General features: G+C 43.3%; 1 long non-coding RNA gene across 1 annotated transcript; it reads left to right on the plus strand.

Moving 5' to 3' along the window:
• The first annotated feature begins 1,829 nt into the window (after window positions 1-1,829).
• LOC144322947 (uncharacterized) lies at window positions 1,830-20,751 on the plus strand. Its single transcript, XR_013388530.1, has 3 exons — window positions 1,830-1,963; window positions 4,667-4,745; window positions 20,376-20,751. It is a non-coding gene; the product is annotated as an uncharacterized LOC144322947 (long non-coding RNA).
• Window positions 20,752-22,149: the final 1,398 nt, after the last annotated feature.

A 22,149-nucleotide genomic window follows, 5' to 3' on the forward strand; every position in this document is an offset into this window, starting at 1 on the left:
TTGTAGTAAAGGGGAAAAATATATGGAAAGTGATGTATAAATTGCACTGTGTTATATATTGGAGATTGCACTCATGCACATCAGCATTATCATCTTCTAGTCACTGCAAAGCATTTGAAGAATCAAAGATGTTTGCTAAAAGAGAAAATGAAATAAATCTTCATATTTCTCAGAAGGTCAGGTTGTGTGGAGGCTTTCTAGAGACTGCATTAGGACCCTGATAATGACTGAGACTTCTGTCAAAAACTTTTTAGAGGGAGGCAGGTTATAAATCATGAACCAATCTGAGCATTTCTGATCGTCTTCTGTATACATATCCTTGGATATCTGGAGCAGCAGTAAATGGATAATCCAGACCTCAGGGCCAAAGATGGGGACCAGACAATATAACACGGTTCAGAAAGGTGCCAAGAGTGCTCATCTGTAGAAATATCTGCAAGTGTCTTCTACCCAGACCCCAGGAAGCAAGAAAAGACTATGGAGGGAATAGCTTTTAATGATACTTTGGGTTTGGGATGTGGGATTTTGGTTTCAGCTACTCTTCTCTATGCCCAGCTCCCTAAAATCAGCCTGAGGTAGGCACTCTAGATAGGGTTGGACAGAGAGATGGATGGACAGAGAAGGCCAGAGAAGCTCCAAGATCCTCTTGTAATAAGAGGCCATCGGGCTGGAGTCTACACCTCAGCTCTCTGTAGTTCCTCCTTCTTTTGTAGACCAAGAACACATATGAAGAACTTGCTATAGTGAAAGGATAAAGGCAAATGGTGTATTATTTTGGGGGGAACTTAAATTATGGCATCTAAAAGAGAACCTGTATTGTGAGACAGGAAAGAGAACCAGGATGACAAATTAATACCATAAATCCATGTGTTTCTCCCATATCCACTGCTACTACTGTTGACCAAGCCACCACCAGCTCTCACTGGGCCATGGGCAAAGGCCTCTTTATTAAACTCCAATTTTTTTTCTTGACTTGCTTCAATACATCTTCACCCAAAAGTCAGTGTTTTTTTTCCAGCTAAATTCAAATTATGTCTTTCTTCTGTTTAGAACAAGTCTATGTGTTTCTCCCTGTGCTTTAAAAAGACCCCGAGACCTTTGTTTTGATCTACAAAATCCTGCATGAAAGAACTCATCAAAGGTATCTTCTACATTTTTCTTCTCTCCTCACCCACCCTCCATATGACCTTTTTTGATTCCCCAAACTTCCCAAACCTCTTTCTGCTTTAGGATCTTTGCAGAGGTTTCCTCAGCCTTGAAGACTCTTCCCTGCTTTCTCTTCCTCTATTATAGGACTCTGATTGAGTAGTTCCCCCTTATCTGCAGGGCATATATTCCAAGCTCTCCACTGAATGCCTGGAACCATGGATAGGACTGAACCTTATTTTAGACTATGTTTTTCCTATATGTACATATGTGTGATAAAGTTAAATTTATAAATTAGGCACAGTAAGAGACTAACAACAATAATTAATAAAAAAACAAACAATTATAATAATACACAATAATAAAAGCTATGTGAATGTGGTTTCTCCCCAAATCCCTCATTGTTCTGTATTCACCCTTCTTGGGATGATGTGAGATGATTAAATGCCTATGTGATGAGCTGAAGGGAGATGAATGACACAGGCATTGTGATGCAGCATTAGGCTACTGTTGACTTGATGACCCATTAAAAGGAAGATCATCTGGGGGCACCTAGGTGGCTCAGTTGGTTAAGCAACTGTCTTTGGCTCAGGTCATGATCTCAGGGTCCTGGGATAGAGCCCCGCATTAGACTTCCTGCTTGGCGAGGAGTCTGCTCCTCCTCCCCACCCACCCCCCTTCACCCCCCAACCCCTGCCTTTGCTCTCTCTCTCTTTCAAAAAAATAAATAAAATCTTTCGAGAGAGAGAGAGAGAGAGAGAGAGAGAGAGAGAGAGAGAGAGAAGATCATCTGCTTCTGGACCGCAGTTAACCACGGGTAACTAAAAGCACCGAAAGCAAGCTGTGGATAAGGGGGGGATGACTGTCCTTCCTTCAAAGCAGCTGCCCTAGTTTACAATTTGTGTACCTATTTGTTTGCTCACTGTCCATCTGCCACTAACCTGTAAGCTTTAGGAAGGTCAAATTCATTTATTGTTGACTCACCAGACTCACCATACCCTAGGGCTTGAAAGGACACCATAAGATGGTGTCCAAGAAATATTTATCACGGCAGTAAATAAAAGTTTGAATTTCTTTCCCCTTAATTCTTACAGAAAGCACGGGCCGTTTTCCCAGGTCTCTATGTCTTTGCACACGCGCTTCCTTCTGTCCGGACTGCCTGTTCCCCTCCCTGATCTCCAAACTCCTCATTCTACTGTAAGACCCACGCCACCCTTCTTTCTTCTGTGAAGTTTTCTTTCATCTCCCTTGTGTGTCTCTCCACTGTACTCGTGGATCCCTATGTGCATTGATGACCCCTCCCTGGAATCATGCCTCCGTATTTCTGGACCTCTATCCTGTCATGGGGGGCTTTCTGGGGCAGGAGGCATGTTTTAATCACTCTTTGTATATCCAGCTCCAGCACAGTGGCAGGAACACAGCATTCACATGATGCTCATTTGCAGGGAGCCTACAGATTCTCACACACATCACAGAGAGAGAGAGACAGGATGCAGGGAAAGCTGGCCACTCCTGGTGAATTGAGCCAAGTGGCCGGGTTGGTGGTGGCGTCCCCAGTCCTTCCTCCTGTGGAACAAAGAGCAGTCTATGAGCAGGGAGGATGGCACCCCTCCCCCTGCACCAGCCCCATTCAGAGGTGAAAGCAGCCTGTGTCCATGCCCTGAGAGGGTTTTCCCTTCCTTTGAGAGGAGAACATTCTTAAGGCAGATTTTCAAGCTGAAGTCATCCATAACAAAAGCTGCTAGCCAGCTGTGGCCCAGCAGCCCGGCGCCCCTCCCCCTGCAGCCGAGGTGCCATTACTGCCTAATGGGAGAGGGGTGTGAAGGCTTCCGGGGAAACATCTGGTCGGGGCCACTGTCAGCTGGCGAGTCTGGGACCAGCGAGAGTTCCCCATCTGATTTCCTGAGGCTGCTAGAAGTATCAAAGCCCAAGAGAAAGTGAGGAGAAGGAGGAGCGGCCTGCGCTGGGGGGAGGCTGTCAGGAAGGCCGAGGCCTGTGGCGCAGCCAGGCTCCTTCCCTCCACTCTTTCCTTTCCTGGTGGCCTTCTGTTGGGCCCACAGCTGTGACCTCAGGCCCTTGAAGATGAGGAGTCACTCTCTGCTCAGTGTGTGTGGTGGCGGGGGGGGGGGGGGGGCGGGGGGGGGATCTGAAGGGCAGGCGCCTAGTGGCCTGGTGGGCAAAATTGAGTTTGGGTTCCTTAACCTGGGTCTGTGCTCCTGTCAGGATTTCCCTCTTTGTCTTAACACCGGCTCTTCCACTCCTTCGCCAAGGGTCCTATGATGTCCCATTGATTTCCTCCTTCCCCCCAACAGCAGAGCTGGGACACTTAGACTCGATTCCAGACCTTTCTTATTGTGTCTTCTCACTCCGCTAAAGGCAGCTGTTCTGACAATGATTTCTGAGGTACTGTGGAAATAGGTGGTGACACCTCACTGCATTAGAGGCCTTTCTTTTCTTTTGAATTTTAGCAGTGACTTCTCTTGAAGGCCAAAAATTAATTAATTAATTAATTAATTAATTAAAAAATTTTTTTAGAAACCCTCAAATGAACAAGTGGACATTTCAGGCTCTGTGGTAGGCCTTTGGGGGCAGACTCCCATTTCAATAATCCCGCAAGTCAGTTCCACCTAGGCAGTGATTCCAGGTCTGACTTTCCCTGCGGAGAGGGAATAAGAGTTTGGATTTTTTAGAGGGTCCAGGCTGGCGAGTGAACTGTCTGTAGACTAGCTGCAGCCCAACAGAGCAGACATTATCTTAATGGCACTGATAGATCAGGAGTGTCACACATCATTAAAATAGCTGATTGATTAGAAGAAAATAATTAGCTTGCCCTGCCTTGCTGGAAAGCCTTTTGACATACCAAGAAGGAGATATGGAAGGGACGAGGGGTCATCCATCTTTTGATCATTTGTTTTCCCTCTAAGGTGATGAAAAAGGCCCTGATAACCCTTAGGGAAGGGAAAGGAATATAAACAAGTCGTAGTTCTTCTTTGCCATTTACTCCGAGGAAAGCTATCTGCAGACTTTCTGGAGTGTGGTGTGTTTATTTCAGTTACATAGATACTCTCCTTTAAATCAAACACTCTGTTAGTGCCTTGGAGTTGTAAATCAGTGGTTCTTTTCAAGTGACTTGATAGAATGTGATATTCTGCTTTCCCTTGACAGGATATAAACACAGAAACCTAAATATTATAATCAAGGCCAGCCATTGGCAGGACCGTGAAGAAGAGAATGGAGATTCTAGTGGCTTTTCAATGCCCTTCTTGCCTTCCATCCATGTATCTGTGTCCCCCTTGGCGTATTCAGAGTCACCCTCTTGTCCACTTGGGAGAGAAGTTGACAACCTTATTTGTTGTTAGGAGCAATAGGGTTTAAGGCATGTTTATGCTCAGAGAAAGAAATCCATTGGATACTTTAGTTTTATACCAGCCAGTGCGTTTCAGGCAAAGGCACAAAGAACCTTGAACCAAAGGATATCTCTAGAGGAATATTCCACTGATAGCCCTTCTCGCTGTCCTAGAAATCATGCTCCTGACTCTATGGGTGCCCTGAGAACACCACATCCGGATCACCTGGGAGCCTTCAACCGATTCTGAGAGGTACCCCCTGCTTCACTCCCCGTCCTCACTCTCTATCTCCATCATTGCTTCAAAGAATCATAGAGGAAAGGAGGTTATTACTCTCACATTAGGAAAATAAAATGGTGGCACACCATTGGCTTGAAGAACAGAATCTGAGTTTGGGAGTCAGCAGGAATTGGCTAGTCTCCCCTTTTTCAGTCAGTGACCTTGGTCATGTTACTTAATGTCCCCACAGCAATAGAATACTGACCTTACAAAGCCTTACAAAGCTTGCATCAGGTAATACAGGAGAAAATGCTTTGCCAATAAGTAGTAGTTTTCTTCCCTTTTACAAAATAGGAACTCTGAATTTCACCTGAATACAATCTGCTGACTCAACTGTTAATCAACTTGTACAGCTTCTTCTTTTAAAGATAACATTATTGACTCCATTTTTGAGCATATAAGTAATACATGTTCTTTATGGAGAGAAGAAAAGAAAAGGCAAGGCATAGGAAAGAAAAGAAAAATCTCCTATAACCTTTCCTTAGGCAGAGTCACTAATTTTTCTGGTTTTTAAATTTTTTTCCTGTACTTTTTCAATGCATACGGGCCTCCCCCTTCTTTTAACAATGTTTGCCATCATACCACACACATTCTGTTCAGTGGCTCTCTTTGTTCCTCTAATACATCACGAGTACTTTCCCACATCATCAAGCACACGTAGCATGTGTGTGTGTGTGTGTGTGTGTGTGTGTGTGTGTGTGTGTTTTAGAGTTGTTGGCATCACTAATGGGAGTAAGAGGGTATTTGTTCTTTTGGGACACATGTCAGTGATTGAAGCAACTGCTCTCAGGGCAGACGTTGTGGACAATTTTGATTGTTATTTTAATACCCTCATTTCCAAAGCTGGCTGTTGGCAAGACCTTGAGGTCTTGTTTGGATTTTTGTCTTTGGAATGACCAGCTCTGGTCTGGGAGTAGAGATGTAGCATGGCAGTGGATTTCAGCCTTCCAATAGCCAGAAGTCCCCTCTGCATTGAACAACAAAAGGCCACGCCTCAAATGCATTATCACGAAAGGTCCTTAAATGCACAGCTGGCAAGGGCAGTTTAGGATTGTAGCAAAATTGCTTGTGAGTGAATAAATGCAACCATGAGGCAAGGGGCCTTTCATTCATTCAAAAATAAGCATTTTGTGTTGGTTACAGTTATCCTCAGCATGATTTTGTGGGTAATTTTTAACTTTCTCTTTTATGTCATTTACCTGCTCTGGCCTCAGTTTCCTTATGTGCAAAATGAAGATGATAACAGTACCTATTCTATCTCATGCAGTATTAGATGAATGAATACATGTGAAATGCTTTCCGCACCGCCCTGGCAAAGAGCCAAGAGCTCAATGAAATCATGGCTATCATCATTATCATCATTATTATGTGCTTCTCTTGATTTTCCTAAATTTCTGCAGTAAGTTCAATTACCCGTGCACACAATATTCTTAAAAGACATAATACATAGCCATGGGAACATCGCATCTGAGGCCAATAAAGAGAAACAGAATTAGGAGGATTCTTTAGATACCAGGAAAAGGAGGCTGCTGATGTAGACACAGAGGGACAGGAAAGAACACAAGGGAGAGAGAGAGAGGAAAACAGCTAGAAAGGAAGGGACACATAATGGGCCGGCCAGAGGTCAGGGATGGAGAGGGCCAGGCTTGTATATCTAAAAAATGCTCCACTGGGCTTGGGCCCACTACCTAGCACGTTGAGGGGGGAGCTCACAGAACCTTCCGCTGTTCCCCATCCCCTCACCCAGCCTGGGGAAGGCACAGAGGGCATGCAGGGGGAAGTGAGAAGGGAGTAAGAGTGGAAATTGGAACTTGGAAAAGTAGATGAGCTTGTTGTGAAAGGCTCTCTGCTAACTGCTGGCAACACCAGGTCTGGAATCAGCTTGTAGGATAGCCAGACTAGATCTCGATACCCCTTCATCCCTGCCTACCAGTTTCTCTCTGTACCTGGAGACTTAAAGGTCAAAACTGACCCAAGAATTTGGAAGCAGCATCCTGGCCTCTACAGTAGCCATATATTGAGCGTGGAACAAGGATGCTGGCCCATTGAAGCCTCTTTCAATGGTCTACGCAGGACTGGAAAACACCCATACACCACCGCCTGCCTTCCACCGCCCCTCTTTCCCAACTACCAAGCTTTCTTGTGGTATTTTCCAGACTTGCGTGTCCTCTCAGGGAGCAGTCATGGCAGATGCCAAGCCAATTGCTTTATCAATTAATAGTTCATTGTATTCACTGCTCAAATGGTGAGGGAAAGAATCCATTGGATGTTTTAGTTTTATACCAGCCAGGGAGTGTGTGTTATCAAAGTGACTTGGTTGAGCAAGACCCCGAAATTTTTTCCACTTCTGGGTTGATGGCCTGGCTTCCAGAATTCTAAGTTTTTATACATAGGTTGTCCATTGGCCCTATGAAAAAAAACTATTTTTACCTTTTTCTTTTCTGTCTAGCATTGATAGTGTATTTTGGTGCTATAACTCCCAAACAATGGTCAGACTTAAGTATATATACATATATTTTTTAAAGATTTATTTTATTGGGATCCCTCGGTGGCGCAGCGGTTTGGCGCCTGCCTTTGGCCCAGGGCGCGATCCTGGAGACCCGGGATCGAATCCCACGTCGGGCTCCCGGTGCATGAAGCCTGCTTCTCCCTCTGCCTGTGTCTCTGTCTCTGTCTCTCTGTATGTGACTATCATAAATAAATAAAAAATTTTAAAAAAAGATTTATTTTATTTATTTTAGAGAGAGAGAGACAGACAGAGAGCATGAGTGGACGGCGTGGGGCAGAGGGAGAGGAAGAGGGAGAGAAGCAGAACTCCCCGCTGAGTGGGGAGCCCTACACAAGGCTCAATCTCAAGACCCTGAGATCATGACCTGAGCCAAAATCAAAAGTCAGATCCCAACTGACTGAGCCACCAAGGCACCCCTTAAGTATATTTTTTAATATGCAAGAATATCTGTTCTTTTTCTGCCATTCATTTTAGTGGATTATTGGATTGTGTGCCCTGTGAGAGAAACTTTTGCCTGTGTTTGGGTTTATAAAATGTTGGCAGCAAACCTTGAGTGTAAACCACACGAGGTCTTTCCAGGGGCCTTACACCATTGAGACTGGGTCAGAACTGCTTTGTTCAAAGAATCTAACTTTGATCCAAGGCAATTTAATACAAGTGACAGGGGGAAAAAAGTAGAATGGGCATCCATTAATCAAAAAAAGGTACAGATTGCATTCTCTGCTATCTGGCAGCCATTGAAAAAGTTACCATAGTGGACAAAGATTGGAATCCGAGGAAGATGACTGGATAAGATGCAGTCTTGGAACACCCAGGCTGGTAGAGAATCTGAGACAGGATTCCTTAAGAAGATGCCATGTGTTTCAAGGGGAGGGCTGGTATAAAAAACATGGCACTCCGAATTAGTCTAATTTATTTCTAGAAGTGATATTTTATTCCCATGTCAAAACTTTACAACACCTGAGAAAATAAGTAGGAATGTCGTTGTGGTTATGAACGTTAAGTAAATGATGACAATTTTGAGATCTGTGCCAAAATAGGGTAGTCTTCGCTTTCCTCATTCCTCCTAAGATAGTGGTCTGGACTTGTTCCTGTCTAAGACCTGTAGCAGAGGGCCTGTTGGAGCCTCCCCCTCTGAAGGAGGTGAGGGTTCCCTTTGTTTCCTCTCAGCCTTGGGAGTTACTCTGAAGCTATACAGTTTGAGACCAGCAGATGGCATGTGGCGTCAGGCTCGTGGACACTTGGAGCCTGGGAAAGTCCTCTTTCTCTACCACCCAATTCTGAATGTTAGTTAGGAATAAAAGTGTGATCATTTCAGCTATGAGGTATCGTGCTTGATAATCTGGCTCTGTCTTTCTATGATGTCTAGCTCACCTGTGGTGGAAACGAAACTAAATATAACTCGGACACCATTTCGCTCATTTTCTAAACCAGAAATGGACTTGTGTGGGGACCCTCTCGGGAGCCTCGTAGGGTGCTGTGGAATGGAACAGCAGGACCGGCAGAGGATAGGCTCTTGGAAGAAGAGAATCAGAACACCATCCCTATGTGTTCTGAGAATGAAATCTGATGATCTCTACAGTCCATTCCAACCCGCTTCCCCCAGCCCACAACCAAGATGCCTGGAATTGAGTAGAGTTTTCCTAGAATGCCTGCGGCAGGGATACAGTTAGAGAGAGCTGAAAGTATCACTTCAGGTTTTGACAGCAGATTATTTCCACACTTACCAAGCAGAATTCAACTGGAGCTGCTGTTTTCAGTTTAGCACCTTGGCCTGGCCCTCCTCTAGACCTGGTTTTCCCTCAGCCTGGAACTTCAACAGAGATGAAGCTTTTAGGCTTCCAAGGCAAGAGAGGAGAGACTGGGAGGGGTGGAAATATAAATGCCTGGCTGCATGGGGGTGGAGCAGGGACCCTTGAGGTCAACCGAACTGTGTTTCAGGCTCATGCTTCACCTTCACTCTCTAAGGCCTGAATCTTCTTGGGCCTCTTATGAAAAACTTGTTCATTAAAAAAAAAAAAATTATCTTTAGCAGATACCTGCCATTCTGTTATGCCCCCTGCAAATGTGGACAAGTTCAGTTTCCTACACTGCGAGTCTTACTTTCCCAGGTAAGGATTTCCCAGTATCCCTTGCAACCAGAGGACAGGCATGGGACCACCAATCAAACACACCCACATGAAATTGATTTAGAAGTCGGCAACAGGAGGAACCAGACTGGGTTCTGAACACTGTGTGTTCATTAAGTGGCGCTGACAGCAGCATCTCCATCAAGTCACTTCTGTGTGAGGTTCTGAGCTGCATCCCCAGGAGTCTAGCCTTCGGTTTCTTTTTCCCCAGATCTCCCAATAAGTCTTAATAAGTCACTCTTAATAAATTCTGCTGAAACCAAAATGAACGGATTTTATTGTTTGCAATTAAAAAAGAAAGAAAGAAGGAAGGAAGGAAAAAGAAAAGAAAAACTAATAAACAAATTTGATCAGTAAAAGTAAGGTAAATCTAACATGTGGAATTGGTTTTGGGGGTGGGGGCTGCGGTCGGATCAGAGGTGAGGTATCTTTTGTTGTGCGCGGAGTACTAAGGTTAGCCAGTGCTGCTTTCCTAAAGGAGGTGCTCTCTGACTGTGGCCACAATGGCAGGTGGAGAAAAGCCCACCTTTTCAAATCTGGAGCTTCGAAAGGCTGATGAAAACAACTGCTTCTTTACTCCCCAAAGAAGCACTTAGAAGCAATGACTTCAAAGTAGTAGCCTTGGCTAGCAACACCCTGTGACTTTATCCCAGTAATTAAGAATTCTCTGCAAGATACCTTGTTCAGACCCATTCGAAAATTCCAGGTTCAGGGGTGTCTCACCATGAGTAGCTAGGATTTCAAATTGTTTCAAAGAAGTGAGGATTGAAGAAGGACTAGGAAGGGACAGATCACTAGTGTTAGAAATAAAGAGAGGGAGCCTTTCCAAGTGAAAGCTGTTCACATAGGATCTTTGGTGGCTGTGTCTCCACGTACATGCAACTGACAGGAAGCAAATAGAAGAGAGGCTAAGTTTTTTAGGGAAAACCTATTATTGTCAAAGTCACCTCAAGCTTACCTGGCAACTGTTCATGATTTTGTCCTTAAAACGAATTCTAGGCCACTAGATCCACACCAGCAGGAGGAAGTGTATGGAAGTTGTGTATTCTCTAAGAAAACTAGATTCTTTATTACCCACCAAGGATGAATTCATATAGGCTAATTAGCATGGAGATCATGCCGGAGGGCAGCTTCTAGAAAGAATCACCAACCAAGCAAATGTCTGAGCTAGAAGTCATTGCTATCCTTATTCAGCAGCACTTATTATTTGCTATGCTTAATGACTACTGAGTGTTTCCCATTCTTCTATTTTTTTAAACTGGAAGTTTACAAATCTTGGTTGTCCTGTTTCTTCTCCACTCTTTTCTCATGGGTGTGTTGAGAGATGATTCATTGAGAGAGCTTTGGGGTTTCAGTAAATAACAGTTTCAAAAATCAGTATTACTAGAAGCCCTTCTCTTTATAATAGAAGATTCTTCAGAGGAAGAAAGACTATAATGAGAAGGAATGTGTTCTGGGCTCAAAATATTATTCGGATATCTAACAAGGACGGAGACCTTCAATAGTTTCCAGATACTGGGAAGAATCATTGTGCTACTGCCTTTCTCATCTGCTGGACTTTTTTTTTCTTCTTATTTTTACATGTGGTTAGCGGACTAAGAGAGGACAAGTGGTCTAGAAAGGATTAAGATGAGTGTGTCCATAGGATGTCCTTACAATAACTTCCTACCTGGACTCTATCAAAATGGCCCCATCCTTCTCCTTTTTAAACCAAAGCTTCTAGTCAATCTAGATGTCAGCTGAGGTACCGGTAAAAGTGGCTCCAACACCTTTGCAGGTGTGGAGGAGTTCAGAGGAGGCTGTGGATGGGTTGGGGGTGCAGTGGGAGGAGTCTGTGGCTTTTCCAAATCAGCCCTCATCCAGAGTTTATACTTTTGCTGATCATTTTCCTACCCACAAGTGCTATCTTATTCTTTTGGTTCCATTTATTTCTACCCAACCTCATGAAATGAATGAATGAATGAATAAATAAATAAATAAAATAAACAAACAAAACCATGACCTTTGTGGTGTCGCAGAAGGTTGAAGGAAGCTGAGGTCTTTGTGTCATGGTAATGAAAGAACTTAAAAACCTCAGCATCCTCAAGGTTAGAAAGACTCCTGGTCACTTCTATCAACACAGGTTGTTGGGGTTTTTTTAAAAGATTTTATTTATTTATGCATGAGAGACACACACAGAGAGACAGAGACACAGGCAGAGGGAGGAGCAGGTTCCCTGCAGGGGGCGCAATGCAGGGACTCCATCCATGGACCCCGGAATCACGCCCTGGGCTGAAAACAAACACTCAACCGCTGAACCACCCAGGCACCCCTCAACACAGGTTCTAATACTACCACCAGTTGCTTCCCATTGTTTCTTGGGTCCTTCTCTTCTTTTCTTACTTGTCTCTCAGGAGTAATCATCTCAGCCAAACCCTCCTAATTGTGCCCGATTGGAATGCCAAATTGTCATTTGGCTGTGACTCTATTCCTCCCTCTTCTTCCAGGCTCTGGATCTGATTTGTCTCTTATACTCAGTTACCTATGAAGGTATTATAATAAAGATAGTTTCTCCCTAAGAAGGATTCTGATCCCTAAGTAGTTCTTAATTGTCCTTTAATCACTTTTACACACAATTCATAAAACTAGTTGCTTTGGGGTTTTTTGTTTGCTTAGTTTTGTTTTCAGCTTTTACTTATTGTTAGAATGGCTACTGTTTTGGCCAAAAGTACTCATAAAAAACTTCAGCAAATTCAGAAAAGTGCAAAGAAGTGAAAATGCTGTAGTATCCCAAACTCGTTGTCTTTTAAAGAAAGTCCCCATGTCTCCCATGTCTTCATGTACTTCGACCTCCCCTCTCTAAGCAAAGCATCAGTGGCCTGACTTTTTAGGGCCGCCTCTCCAGTTTCAGAGAAATAGAGATCCTGGTTGAGCTCCTAGGGGGCATTTGTCAGCATTAAGCACTCCCTCATCTCCATCCGTGCCCACAATATTTGGCAGGTGTTCTTCATAGTTTGTGGTTTGGGATTGTAGCTATTTCCTTGTTTCATTCATGATGGGGAGATTTTTTTCCTTCTATTTTTGTTCCATTTGTTGTTTTCATTGGAGTTTTAGGACAAGGAATGGCATAAATATTTTTTACTCGCTTGCCTTTAACAAGACGTATTTTTAAAATAATTATGTGCCTGCTTTTAATTTTTCACTTCAAGAGAAAGTTGAGGGAAGAATGTATACAAAATTTAATTAATTTTCAGTTTGCTAGGTGTCTGATAAAGAGGAGCTTTCCTGAAAGGCAGTCAGTTCTGTTCTGAAGATGGCCCCCCTATGGCACTGGTACCCTGGTTAGAACTTTCCCTGGGTGAGATGGCCTTGCTCCCTGGGAGCTATCACCATAGATTGCCCATGCTGAGAGAGGAGACTGCCTATCCCACCAGCTGCAAACACTTACACAGCACATGTAGGGAGGACAGAGGCTGGTGGCCAAAGGCTGAGAGGAGTCCTACCTCAGCTGTAGAACAGCAGGAACCTGCGGAGAAAGACAATCTGCGAATTGCACATCCCTCCTCCTGCTCCATGAGGATCCATAAACTTCTGCATTATCCAGACCCCATCTTGGGAAGAAGGGAGGAGGAGAGATCCTTAGAAGGTGGAGAATTGGCTCTGATAGGGAATTTCAACACTAAAATGAGAAAATTCAGCCCCCCTCCCTCTTTTTTCACCCTGAAAGAGACGGTTACTTAGCAAGTTTATTTCTGCCATCTGTAGGAATGAGAGCTTCAGAGCAAGATTAGATCAGTTATAGAAAACAGATAAGCTACGGGTTTTGTACATCTGATTTGTAAGGTGTAAATCCTAACCCTGAAACATCTGTGATTTTTAGCTTCATCTTTCTGCAAGAGGCAGCCTGTAGGAAGGAAAACCTGCACCGGGCTGGAGCTGACCTCCGTGTAGTCCTACCTCTGCGCCTAACTAGCTGTGTGATGTTGGCTAACCACCTAAACTTCTAGTTCTAAATTTCATCAACTCTAAAATGTAGGGATTGGACCAGATAAGTGATTTTCAAATGTTTTTATTTCATTTCTTTTAGCTGCACCATTTGGTTAGACAAAACCGTATTTAGATGGACAAGATATAAAACAGGTACAGTTGAGTTTCCTCTGGCAAAATAGGGAGGAGGTGTCTGGGACCATGTGCATTAAGGAGTTCCTTGAGTGTCCCCAGAAGTCCCTAAGTTACCACTAAAGATTATGATCTCTATTTTTTTTTTTTAATTCTAATCCTCAATGATTCAAATCTGCCCAAGGCCTGGAGGGTCTGGCAGCAGCATGAAATAATCTATTCTGTGGCCATGAGCATCTGAGGACATTGGTGCTAATTTGTCCCTTTGGGGACAAGTCCATTATCTTCATGTTAAAACCAAAAAATTCCCAGAACTTTATGGTGGTTGGAGGTTCTCTCATTTACGACTAGGAAAAGAGAGAGAGAGAGAGAGAGAGAGAAAGCAAGCCCGAGGTAACAAACTATGAACTAAAATGAATTAGATATGAACTAAATATGAACTAGAAATTGGTTACCCTTGTACGAGTAACATAGTAAAGTCACATCCAGGACCCAGCAGCAGCTTAGGATGCCATACGTTTTGGGTGCTCAGCACCATCTGAGCTCCAACAACATCCCAAGGAGTGGATATGATCCTCATTTTACAGATAAGAATCTTGGGATTCCTGGGTGGCTCAGCGGTTTAGTTCCACCTTCAGCCCAGGGCATGATCCTGGGGTCCTGGGATCAAGTCCCACATCGGGCTCCCCACATGGGAGCCTGTGTCTGTGTATCTGCATTTCTCTCTCTCTCTGTGTGTGTCTCTCATGAATGAATAAATAAATAATTTTTTTTAAAAAAAAGAATCTTCTACCAGGTTAAGTAATTTGCTCAAATATCCCACACAGAGAATCACCTTAAAAAAAAAAAAAAAACATTTACAGTCATAAAGAAGATGTTCAAATATACAGTTAACCAAAACCATAGAACTTCTCATGCCACAGAACCTACCATTCAGTGACTCCCAGAGCTTTTTGCACATGAAATGGATAAGGAAAATGTTTGAGACAAACAATCTGAATTTTAAATGCAGATCAAAGTTCTTACAGCAGCGAAGAAAGCCTGTGGGTATTTCATGGAGGTTTACCAAGAAAGCAGGCATCTTCCCCTCCACTTCATGAACTTATATTTTAAGAAGCTCAGCCATTCCAGTCCATGCAGAAAAATACTCTCAAAGGAATATTTACAATGTGGATCTTATATTAAACATTTGGTTTTATATACTTAAATATTTATAAAAGCATATGTGGAATAAATTTTAGTCCGCAAACTGAAGTGTGCAAAACATATCAATTTCTTTATTTCTTTAAATCAACTTAGTTTTCTAACTCTCAGCCTATGTCTTTCCTCGAAAATGGCAAGAACATCCAGCTCATCCTTGTCAGGACCCCCTCTCCTCCCCAAAGTCACACCAGAACCCTGAAGGTTTACGTGGAATGAGGACAATGGAGGGAGGGATCACCGGCCTTTCGAGGTACTGGGGGCATCAGCACCATGAGGCCCACAATGGTACACTGGATTCTGGGGGCGCCATTTGGGTTTAGGGGACTTTGCAGAGGGTGCCTTCTGCTAGGGACACCAAGAAGCAACCTCCTCTGGCCAAGGCACGGGGCAGGGCCACATGACCTGTGTCATTTCAGCATGCCCTGTGCTCTATGAGAACCCTGTATTTTTTTTTTTTTTTTAATGCTCTGCCGTTGACATCTTGAAATTTGAACAAGGGGCCCCATGGTTTCATTTTGCACTGGACCCTGCAAATTGTAAAGCAGATCCTGCCTGTTTGCTTTAGTTAACCACTCCCTCTGCTCACTTTCTCAGCTGGGACTGCAGCCCCCCACCACCTCACTGTACAGAAGAGCTTCTCTCTGACTCTCTGCCTTCCAGTGCTTCATCCCTCTTCCTTAGAGTCTGGGTCACTTCTTTCTTCAGTGGCTGCAGCAGTTTTCAAAAAGAAACAAACAAAACACAACAGGAAAAGCCAAAGACTTCAGGGGCTTCTGTCTTTCATGCTGCAACAATCCCCAAAGGAAGGAGGCACAAAGAGACTAGTTCCTACTTGAAATGGGAAAAGAAGAGAAAACAAATATACAGAGAAAACCCCCACACCTTAATAATTCAACGAAGTATGTTATTACACAGATAACTGTGTTTTAATAAACTGTAAGTTATTTTCATGATCAGCTTTCATGATTTTGGCCTATGAAATAGGCCTTTAGAATAGACCCCTAACACATCCGACTGAAGCTGGGAATGGCTATTAGTAGAGTGACCATAGACCATTCAGGCTCCAACTGGGACACTTTCAAAAGGGGCATCATTAATAATTACACCAGGGCAGTAAGAGTGAACTGGGACCACCAAGGGCACACAGGGTTACATGGTCACCCTATCTATAAGTGACCAAGTCAGGATATGAGTCCAGGTCTGTGGGATTCTCACTGTTTTGGTGTCAATCAGGATATTAATCCGTGGCTCACTCAATCAACTGCCATGGGTGGTTTACCCCTTGTCATTCTGTCGCGGTCCTGTTCACATGGCCTGAGAAAGATGAGGTTCACAAGTGAAGAATGTTATTCATGAGAAGCCCGAGAACTGCATTCCTCCATTGCAACTGGCCAGTCCTCCAGGCATGAATGAGGACAGTTTCATCTCCAATATTTACTGAAAACAGACGCTGAAGTTTGAGAAGCAAATGTAAAGTGCTCATTCCAAAAGCCTCTATATACATGTTAAATCAGTTTGTGGGAAAGAGACCACAGAGATTGTTTAAACATTCATCCTGATGACACAACTGCTCTAAAATATGCAGTTCCTTGTAGTTATATGGGGAATTAATTGCATATGGAGGAAGTCATCTTTTGAAACTGGATTAAAAGGAAATAGTTCATAACTCAGTGATATCAACATGCACACCATTGTGCCTGGGACTCAGCTTCGCCTTGTTTTTCTTATCTCAGCCACTGTCTGAAGATGCTGTTTTCTCGCTCAAGGCGTCATGACTGAACTATGTGGTTCTGCGGGGGTAGAGAGAGAGGGGGGGGGGAATCTGGGGCCATAAGGGAAGAGATCTCACATCGGCACAAGTGGTGCTGTTGGGAGTCTCTTTCTGACCTTGGGTTCTGGAGCTCAGCTCACTTCTCCATGCCCCTCCACCCCAGCCCCAGTGGAGGGCTCGAAGAGCCTGTCCCCCCACCCTGGTCAGGTCCCCCTCTACCCTTGAGCTCCATCAGCATGATAGAGCAAGTATTTGGGAGCACAAGGCCCTCCCTCACCACACAGCACATTGTGATAATCCTCCTTAAATGCATTACCCACAGTTCTTAGCAGGGTCTCTTGCTAACCACAAAGCAGTCAGATAGCTATGTTTAGAGAGAAACAGCTCCTTATCTGCTGCACTCCAAGGGCAATCAGCTTCCTCGAGATGGTCTCAGCGCTGCTCTGGGGCTCCCGGTTTCTCTACGATACAATCAGCCGTCAACCGAAGCTACATAAATGGGGTGGATCTCCCTCCTTATGTCTAACTCATGGCATAATCACACTTTCAGTACATCTGTTGTTTTTAATTTTCCAGTCCCATTAATTCTCCCCCTTTTTCCCCCTTTTTCGTTAAGATAGGAGGAGTTGAGAATACCCATATTCACTTTGAAGTACCCTCACTTAAATGAGCGATTTGAGAAAGAGTCGAGACATGAGGCAATCCTGAAAATATGAATAAAAGAATATAAATATTTCTCCAGCCTCTCTAGTCTTCATTAAAATACGCAAGAGGAAGAAACTGGTTTGCCCTTCTATATTTAATTTGGACTCTAACCTCTTTGAAAACTTCAGCAATATGATTAATTTGGGCTTATCTTATGGAATGTCTCCCCACCTATAAATAAGTCTATTCGTCTTCAGAAGAGCATAAATATGCCTCCCGCTTTCAAGTTATTTTTTAATATCTCTTACATATAATTGTAATGAGATCTATTTTCGGGACAATAGCTAAGTATCAGTTACATTCCCATTATGCTCTATTAGTTTCATGGTTGGAAAACTTAAGCACAAATAAGCTTCTTTGGATGAATATGAATACAATGTTAATCAGAGTAGCATGAATAATTCAAAGAGCAAAGGGACCCTGATATTCAATCTAGCAAGACCAAGGAGGACAAGAAAAGAATGGGAGAAAAGGAGACAGAGAAGGGGAGGGAAAGAAGAAAAAAGCAGAGGATGTAAGGATAAGAACCTGGGGGTTTGTAATTTCAGGTAAAGTATAAAAAATTCCTTTTTTTTTTTAATTTTAAAAATGTCATCCCACATGATGTTGGAAAGTCTGTGGAAGATCAAAGAGGACAGGACAGACATCAAAAAAGCCCTTTTGTGCCACTTTATTAGCGAAGTGTCTGATTCTCCATTTTTCTATCCCCCAGATTCCCCAGGCTCATGTGAGGCCCTTGGGGTCACATAGGAAAGTGCTTCGTCTACACGAACACACCAAACACGGCACCGCATTGTGTGATGCCTTCAGGCTGCTAATGTTAAAAAATTATTTCCAGTGTGAGGTTATATTCAAGTAGTTAATGGTGCTTTATAACAATAAGAAGTGCTTGGTGATAAAAGCAAACTGCTCCACGAGAGATGGCAGGCTCAGTTCTTAAAAAATCATCCTGCTACACTGAAAAGTTAAGTATCTGATATTTCTCGGGCCACGGTTCCCTGCTTTTATTTGAACTCAAACCTTTCCAATGAAAACTTCCACATGGGACTTCCACATGGGAAATGAATTATCAACTTTTCCTTTCTAGGTCATCTCCCATTGGAAGAATGGACTTTCCGTCAGAAGACAAAGGACATGCTTTTCTCCGGAGAAATATCTCCCCATTGATAAATAATGAGCAAACACAGAACACTGAAATAGTGTTCCCGCCAGTAGTGTGAGCCATGTCAGCACTAACCAGCTGGTCCCTGTCTGTTTTGCAGTCAAAGAAAATGGGAACTCAGCATGGATCTGAGTTCCCAAGGATGGGAGGATTCGGTCTGCCAGGTGTACGCATAGGCAGGATGCCTAACCCCAGGTCATTTTACAAAAAACCTTGCTCAGACATGGCCAGCAAAGCTGTGGAGGCTCTAGGAAAGCAAGCAAAAGGCCCCAGTTGCTCCTTCTGCAACTGGGTTGTTCTCAGCAAGACCTCCCTGAGTTTCCTCCAGTTGGTAAACAAGTGTTCAGGAAACATACTAGGAGTCGTGCAAGATGGTTGGAATGGTGGGCAGTTCGAGAGTTGTGATTTCTCCCCGTTCATTAAAGCAAGGCAATGATCTCACAAATCGAATGTGCATTCAGAGGGGGAGAAAGTGGAAGACCCAGATGGCGAGAGAGGGAGTAGTGAGTAGTTGTCACCCTCTACCCGTCAGATTTCTAATCTACACAGTCTAGGAATTGGGATCATACTTACGAACACGCTTTGCAGGCACAGCTTTCGCATGCAATTATTGTGTAGTAAATCTTGGGCAACACACTTAGCTTTTGTCTAACCCAGAAAGGTGAACTGGAATGAGACTGGCTTTCTGGATAATTCGATCCAATGGAGTAATACCCTAGAGTCGCCTGGTGATGTCAAGGTTCTTGCAGCTCATGCTTTGGAACCCAGTTACATGGGAGACCATGTTTGAACAATGTCCTTTAAGGAATTCAGTAACTAAACCCTGCTGGACAGGAGCCAAGACAAGCCTCTTTAATGCCAAATTCCACTCTAGCGGGTCATGTTATTGGATGGCTCAAATTAATTTGGGCCAGGAAAAAAGGGCCTCCTTTCCCTCAATAGTTGATTTTTTGTCTGAATTATCCAGATAATTGCTTCACTTTTCAACTCTCCTTTGCCTGCATAGAGAGAGGCAGCTTTGCTGATTTAGTCTTGTCCTTTGTTGTAATAGAATCATAACCTGTCATTCTCAGAAATCATTCTCATGAAAATGTGTAACTTTCACATATATCAAAAAGAGCTACCTAGTTCCAAACGGTTGTCTATTCTTTTAAAATATTTTTTCATTTGTTCATTGTGACTCATTTAGCAAATATTTACTGGACAGACAAAAGACACATTATCCTTCTGTATCACACCCATTTCTTCAGGAATCTCTAATCAGCAGAAATCTCTTTAAAGTGCTATGAGGCAGGAGGAAAAGGTGAAAAATTGTTGGAAAAGTTCTCCTGCAAAGGCTATGTTTCTTTAAAAACAAAAGTCGAACTTGTGAAAGAAGGGTATTATTTGCTTGAAAAGATTTCAGGCATTAACATTTAATCCTGACAATGTTGGTCCCCTCGAAATAAATGGTATCTCTCTTGGAAGACTGGAGAAGTGGAAATCTTTTTATTGTGTCTTTCCCTCCACTGGACGATCATTTAGATTCAGGCAACTTGTCTCTTACCTACTCAACTCACCAGGTCATTCTGTAGAGGCCGAAAACAGAAAATGAGAGAGACCACATTCAGAGGGGAGTATTTTTTCTGGTTTTCTGTCTCACCCCTCATGTCTGCTCTCCCAACACTCTTTCCCAAACTTAGCAGCCTGTTTGAAAAAAGAAAGCAATTCATACTTCAAGGTAACCCATATGTTATGTGTGTGTGTCTCTCTCCTCTCTCTCTTTTCTTTTTAGATTTTATTTATTTATTTATTTATTTATTTATTTATTTATTTATTTATTTATTTGAGAGAGAGGGCACAAGCTAGGGGAGGGGGCCCAGGGAGGAGAAGCAGACTCCCTGCTGATGTAGGACTCGATTCCAGGACCCCGGGATCATGACCTGGGCTGAAGGCAGACGCTTAACCAACTGAGCCACACAGGAACCTCTGAATCTCTTTTTCTTAAGGGGTATTGATAATTGTTGTCTTACTTGTCTCTTGTCAGCAAAAACAACAGATATCAAATGGACCTCTCCTGCTGAATAAAAGAAGTTATGTTACCTAAGGACCAGGGAGATGAAGTTATGTCCTGAGGGTGCCAACGCTCAATGTTAGACTTACTGATCATTTTGAGTTCCTTAAGTACCATCTGCGGTGACCTGGAAGTGGGGAATTCAAGGAAAAGGTGGACAATCACAGTTACTGGACAATAAAGCCAGGAGGCTCACCTGTTACTTGCCTCGTTGTGTTACTGTCTCAAGAGTGACATCTACCCACCGCCAGCCCTTCAGGAGGGGTCAAGCAGAGGACAGAAAAGGTCATAGGAGGATTCAAGCATCAGATGAGTAGATGGACTGATGATTCTAAATTACCTTTTAATCTTGAAGTTGTGTGAATCTGTATTAAAATTTTTGTTTATTGTTTCCGTCTGTCATCCTGTGTGTGTGAGAGAGAAGGTAAAATGTAATGCACATGCAGGAAGTACATGAATCAAACACCTGTAAAATCACCGTCTAGGTCACAAATAGAACACAGCCAGCACCTCAGAAGTCTCCCCAGGACCCTTCCCAATCTCATGGTCCCCTCTCCCCACTTTTATGGTGAACACCTTTTCTTTATTGATCTGTCCCCTAAGTATAGATGGATCCATAGACAACGTGGTTTGATTCGCCTGTGTTCTCAAGTTTATATCAACAGAACCACGTTGTACTTGTATGTTTTGCTGTTTTTGTTCAACTTTATGTCTATAAAATGTAGCTGTCCTTAATTCATTTTGTTGCTGGATCCAGACAAGTTTTGTTGGGTGAGAGCTTAGGCCAGTCCTGAACTCCCATGTCTAGGTGCTTAGTACTTCAATGGGACTGGTTACTACAAGTCCAGGCTTCATTGCATTAAATAGAATCCCCTGGAGCTAATTTAGACAGGCAGAGATTTACTGCAGGTTTTATGAGACAGGTAGAATCATTGGAAAGGCAGGCAGGATAGTTTTGGGGTGAGCTTTCAGTAACCTTCCTCTCCTCTCCTGCCCTCCATGCCCAGCGCACCCTAGTACAGGCACCCAAACACTGCCCACCACTCTATGATCAGGATCTGTCAGGCCTTGATCTTGAAGCTACTGCAGTCAGAAACTGTTTAATTGATTAAGAAAGTACCATGCTAGGAAGCCATAAATGCTACAGACCCCAGAACCCCTCTGTGCTTGATACAAATGTCACCAGCAAAAAAAGTGGACCTGTTCGTCTTTCTTCTTGATGCCTGTGAAAGGTGTCAATGCTTACGGCTAAACCTCTGCTGGCATTGCCAGGAAGGACCAACTACTTCCCATGACGTGCTTGCCCAGCAGAAATAACAAAAGCAATATGAAAGCAGTCAGTGTGTAGAGCCTAAAAATTTCTAGAATTTTAGCTGCAGTTAAGTAGGAAAATGTCTTTCACTTTCCAGTCTCTGCTATACAGGAAATCTCATTACAGCAATGGTCTTCACACAGGGGCTCAGGACTCATCATTCATTAATCATGAAAACATTGGAAGAAATGAAATAGAACAGAAGAAAGATTTCAGAGGGCATCAACTCAGTAAGGTTAAATACTGTTTTGTTCCACACATACACACATATTTGTGTATGCTGGATTGCATGTAAGATGACTTCCTTACTGCGGATTGAGTGGGAAAAGAAGTTTGAAAGTCACCACACTAAAAGGGAAGTGAAATAGATGTTGAATGTCAATCCACCGTCTCCACCACAACTCCTACTACTGTTGGACGCAGTGTAATACACAT

Source organism: Canis aureus, chromosome 11 (genome assembly GCF_053574225.1).
Source record: "Canis aureus isolate CA01 chromosome 11, VMU_Caureus_v.1.0, whole genome shotgun sequence".
Taxonomy (NCBI): Eukaryota; Metazoa; Chordata; class Mammalia; order Carnivora; family Canidae; genus Canis; species Canis aureus.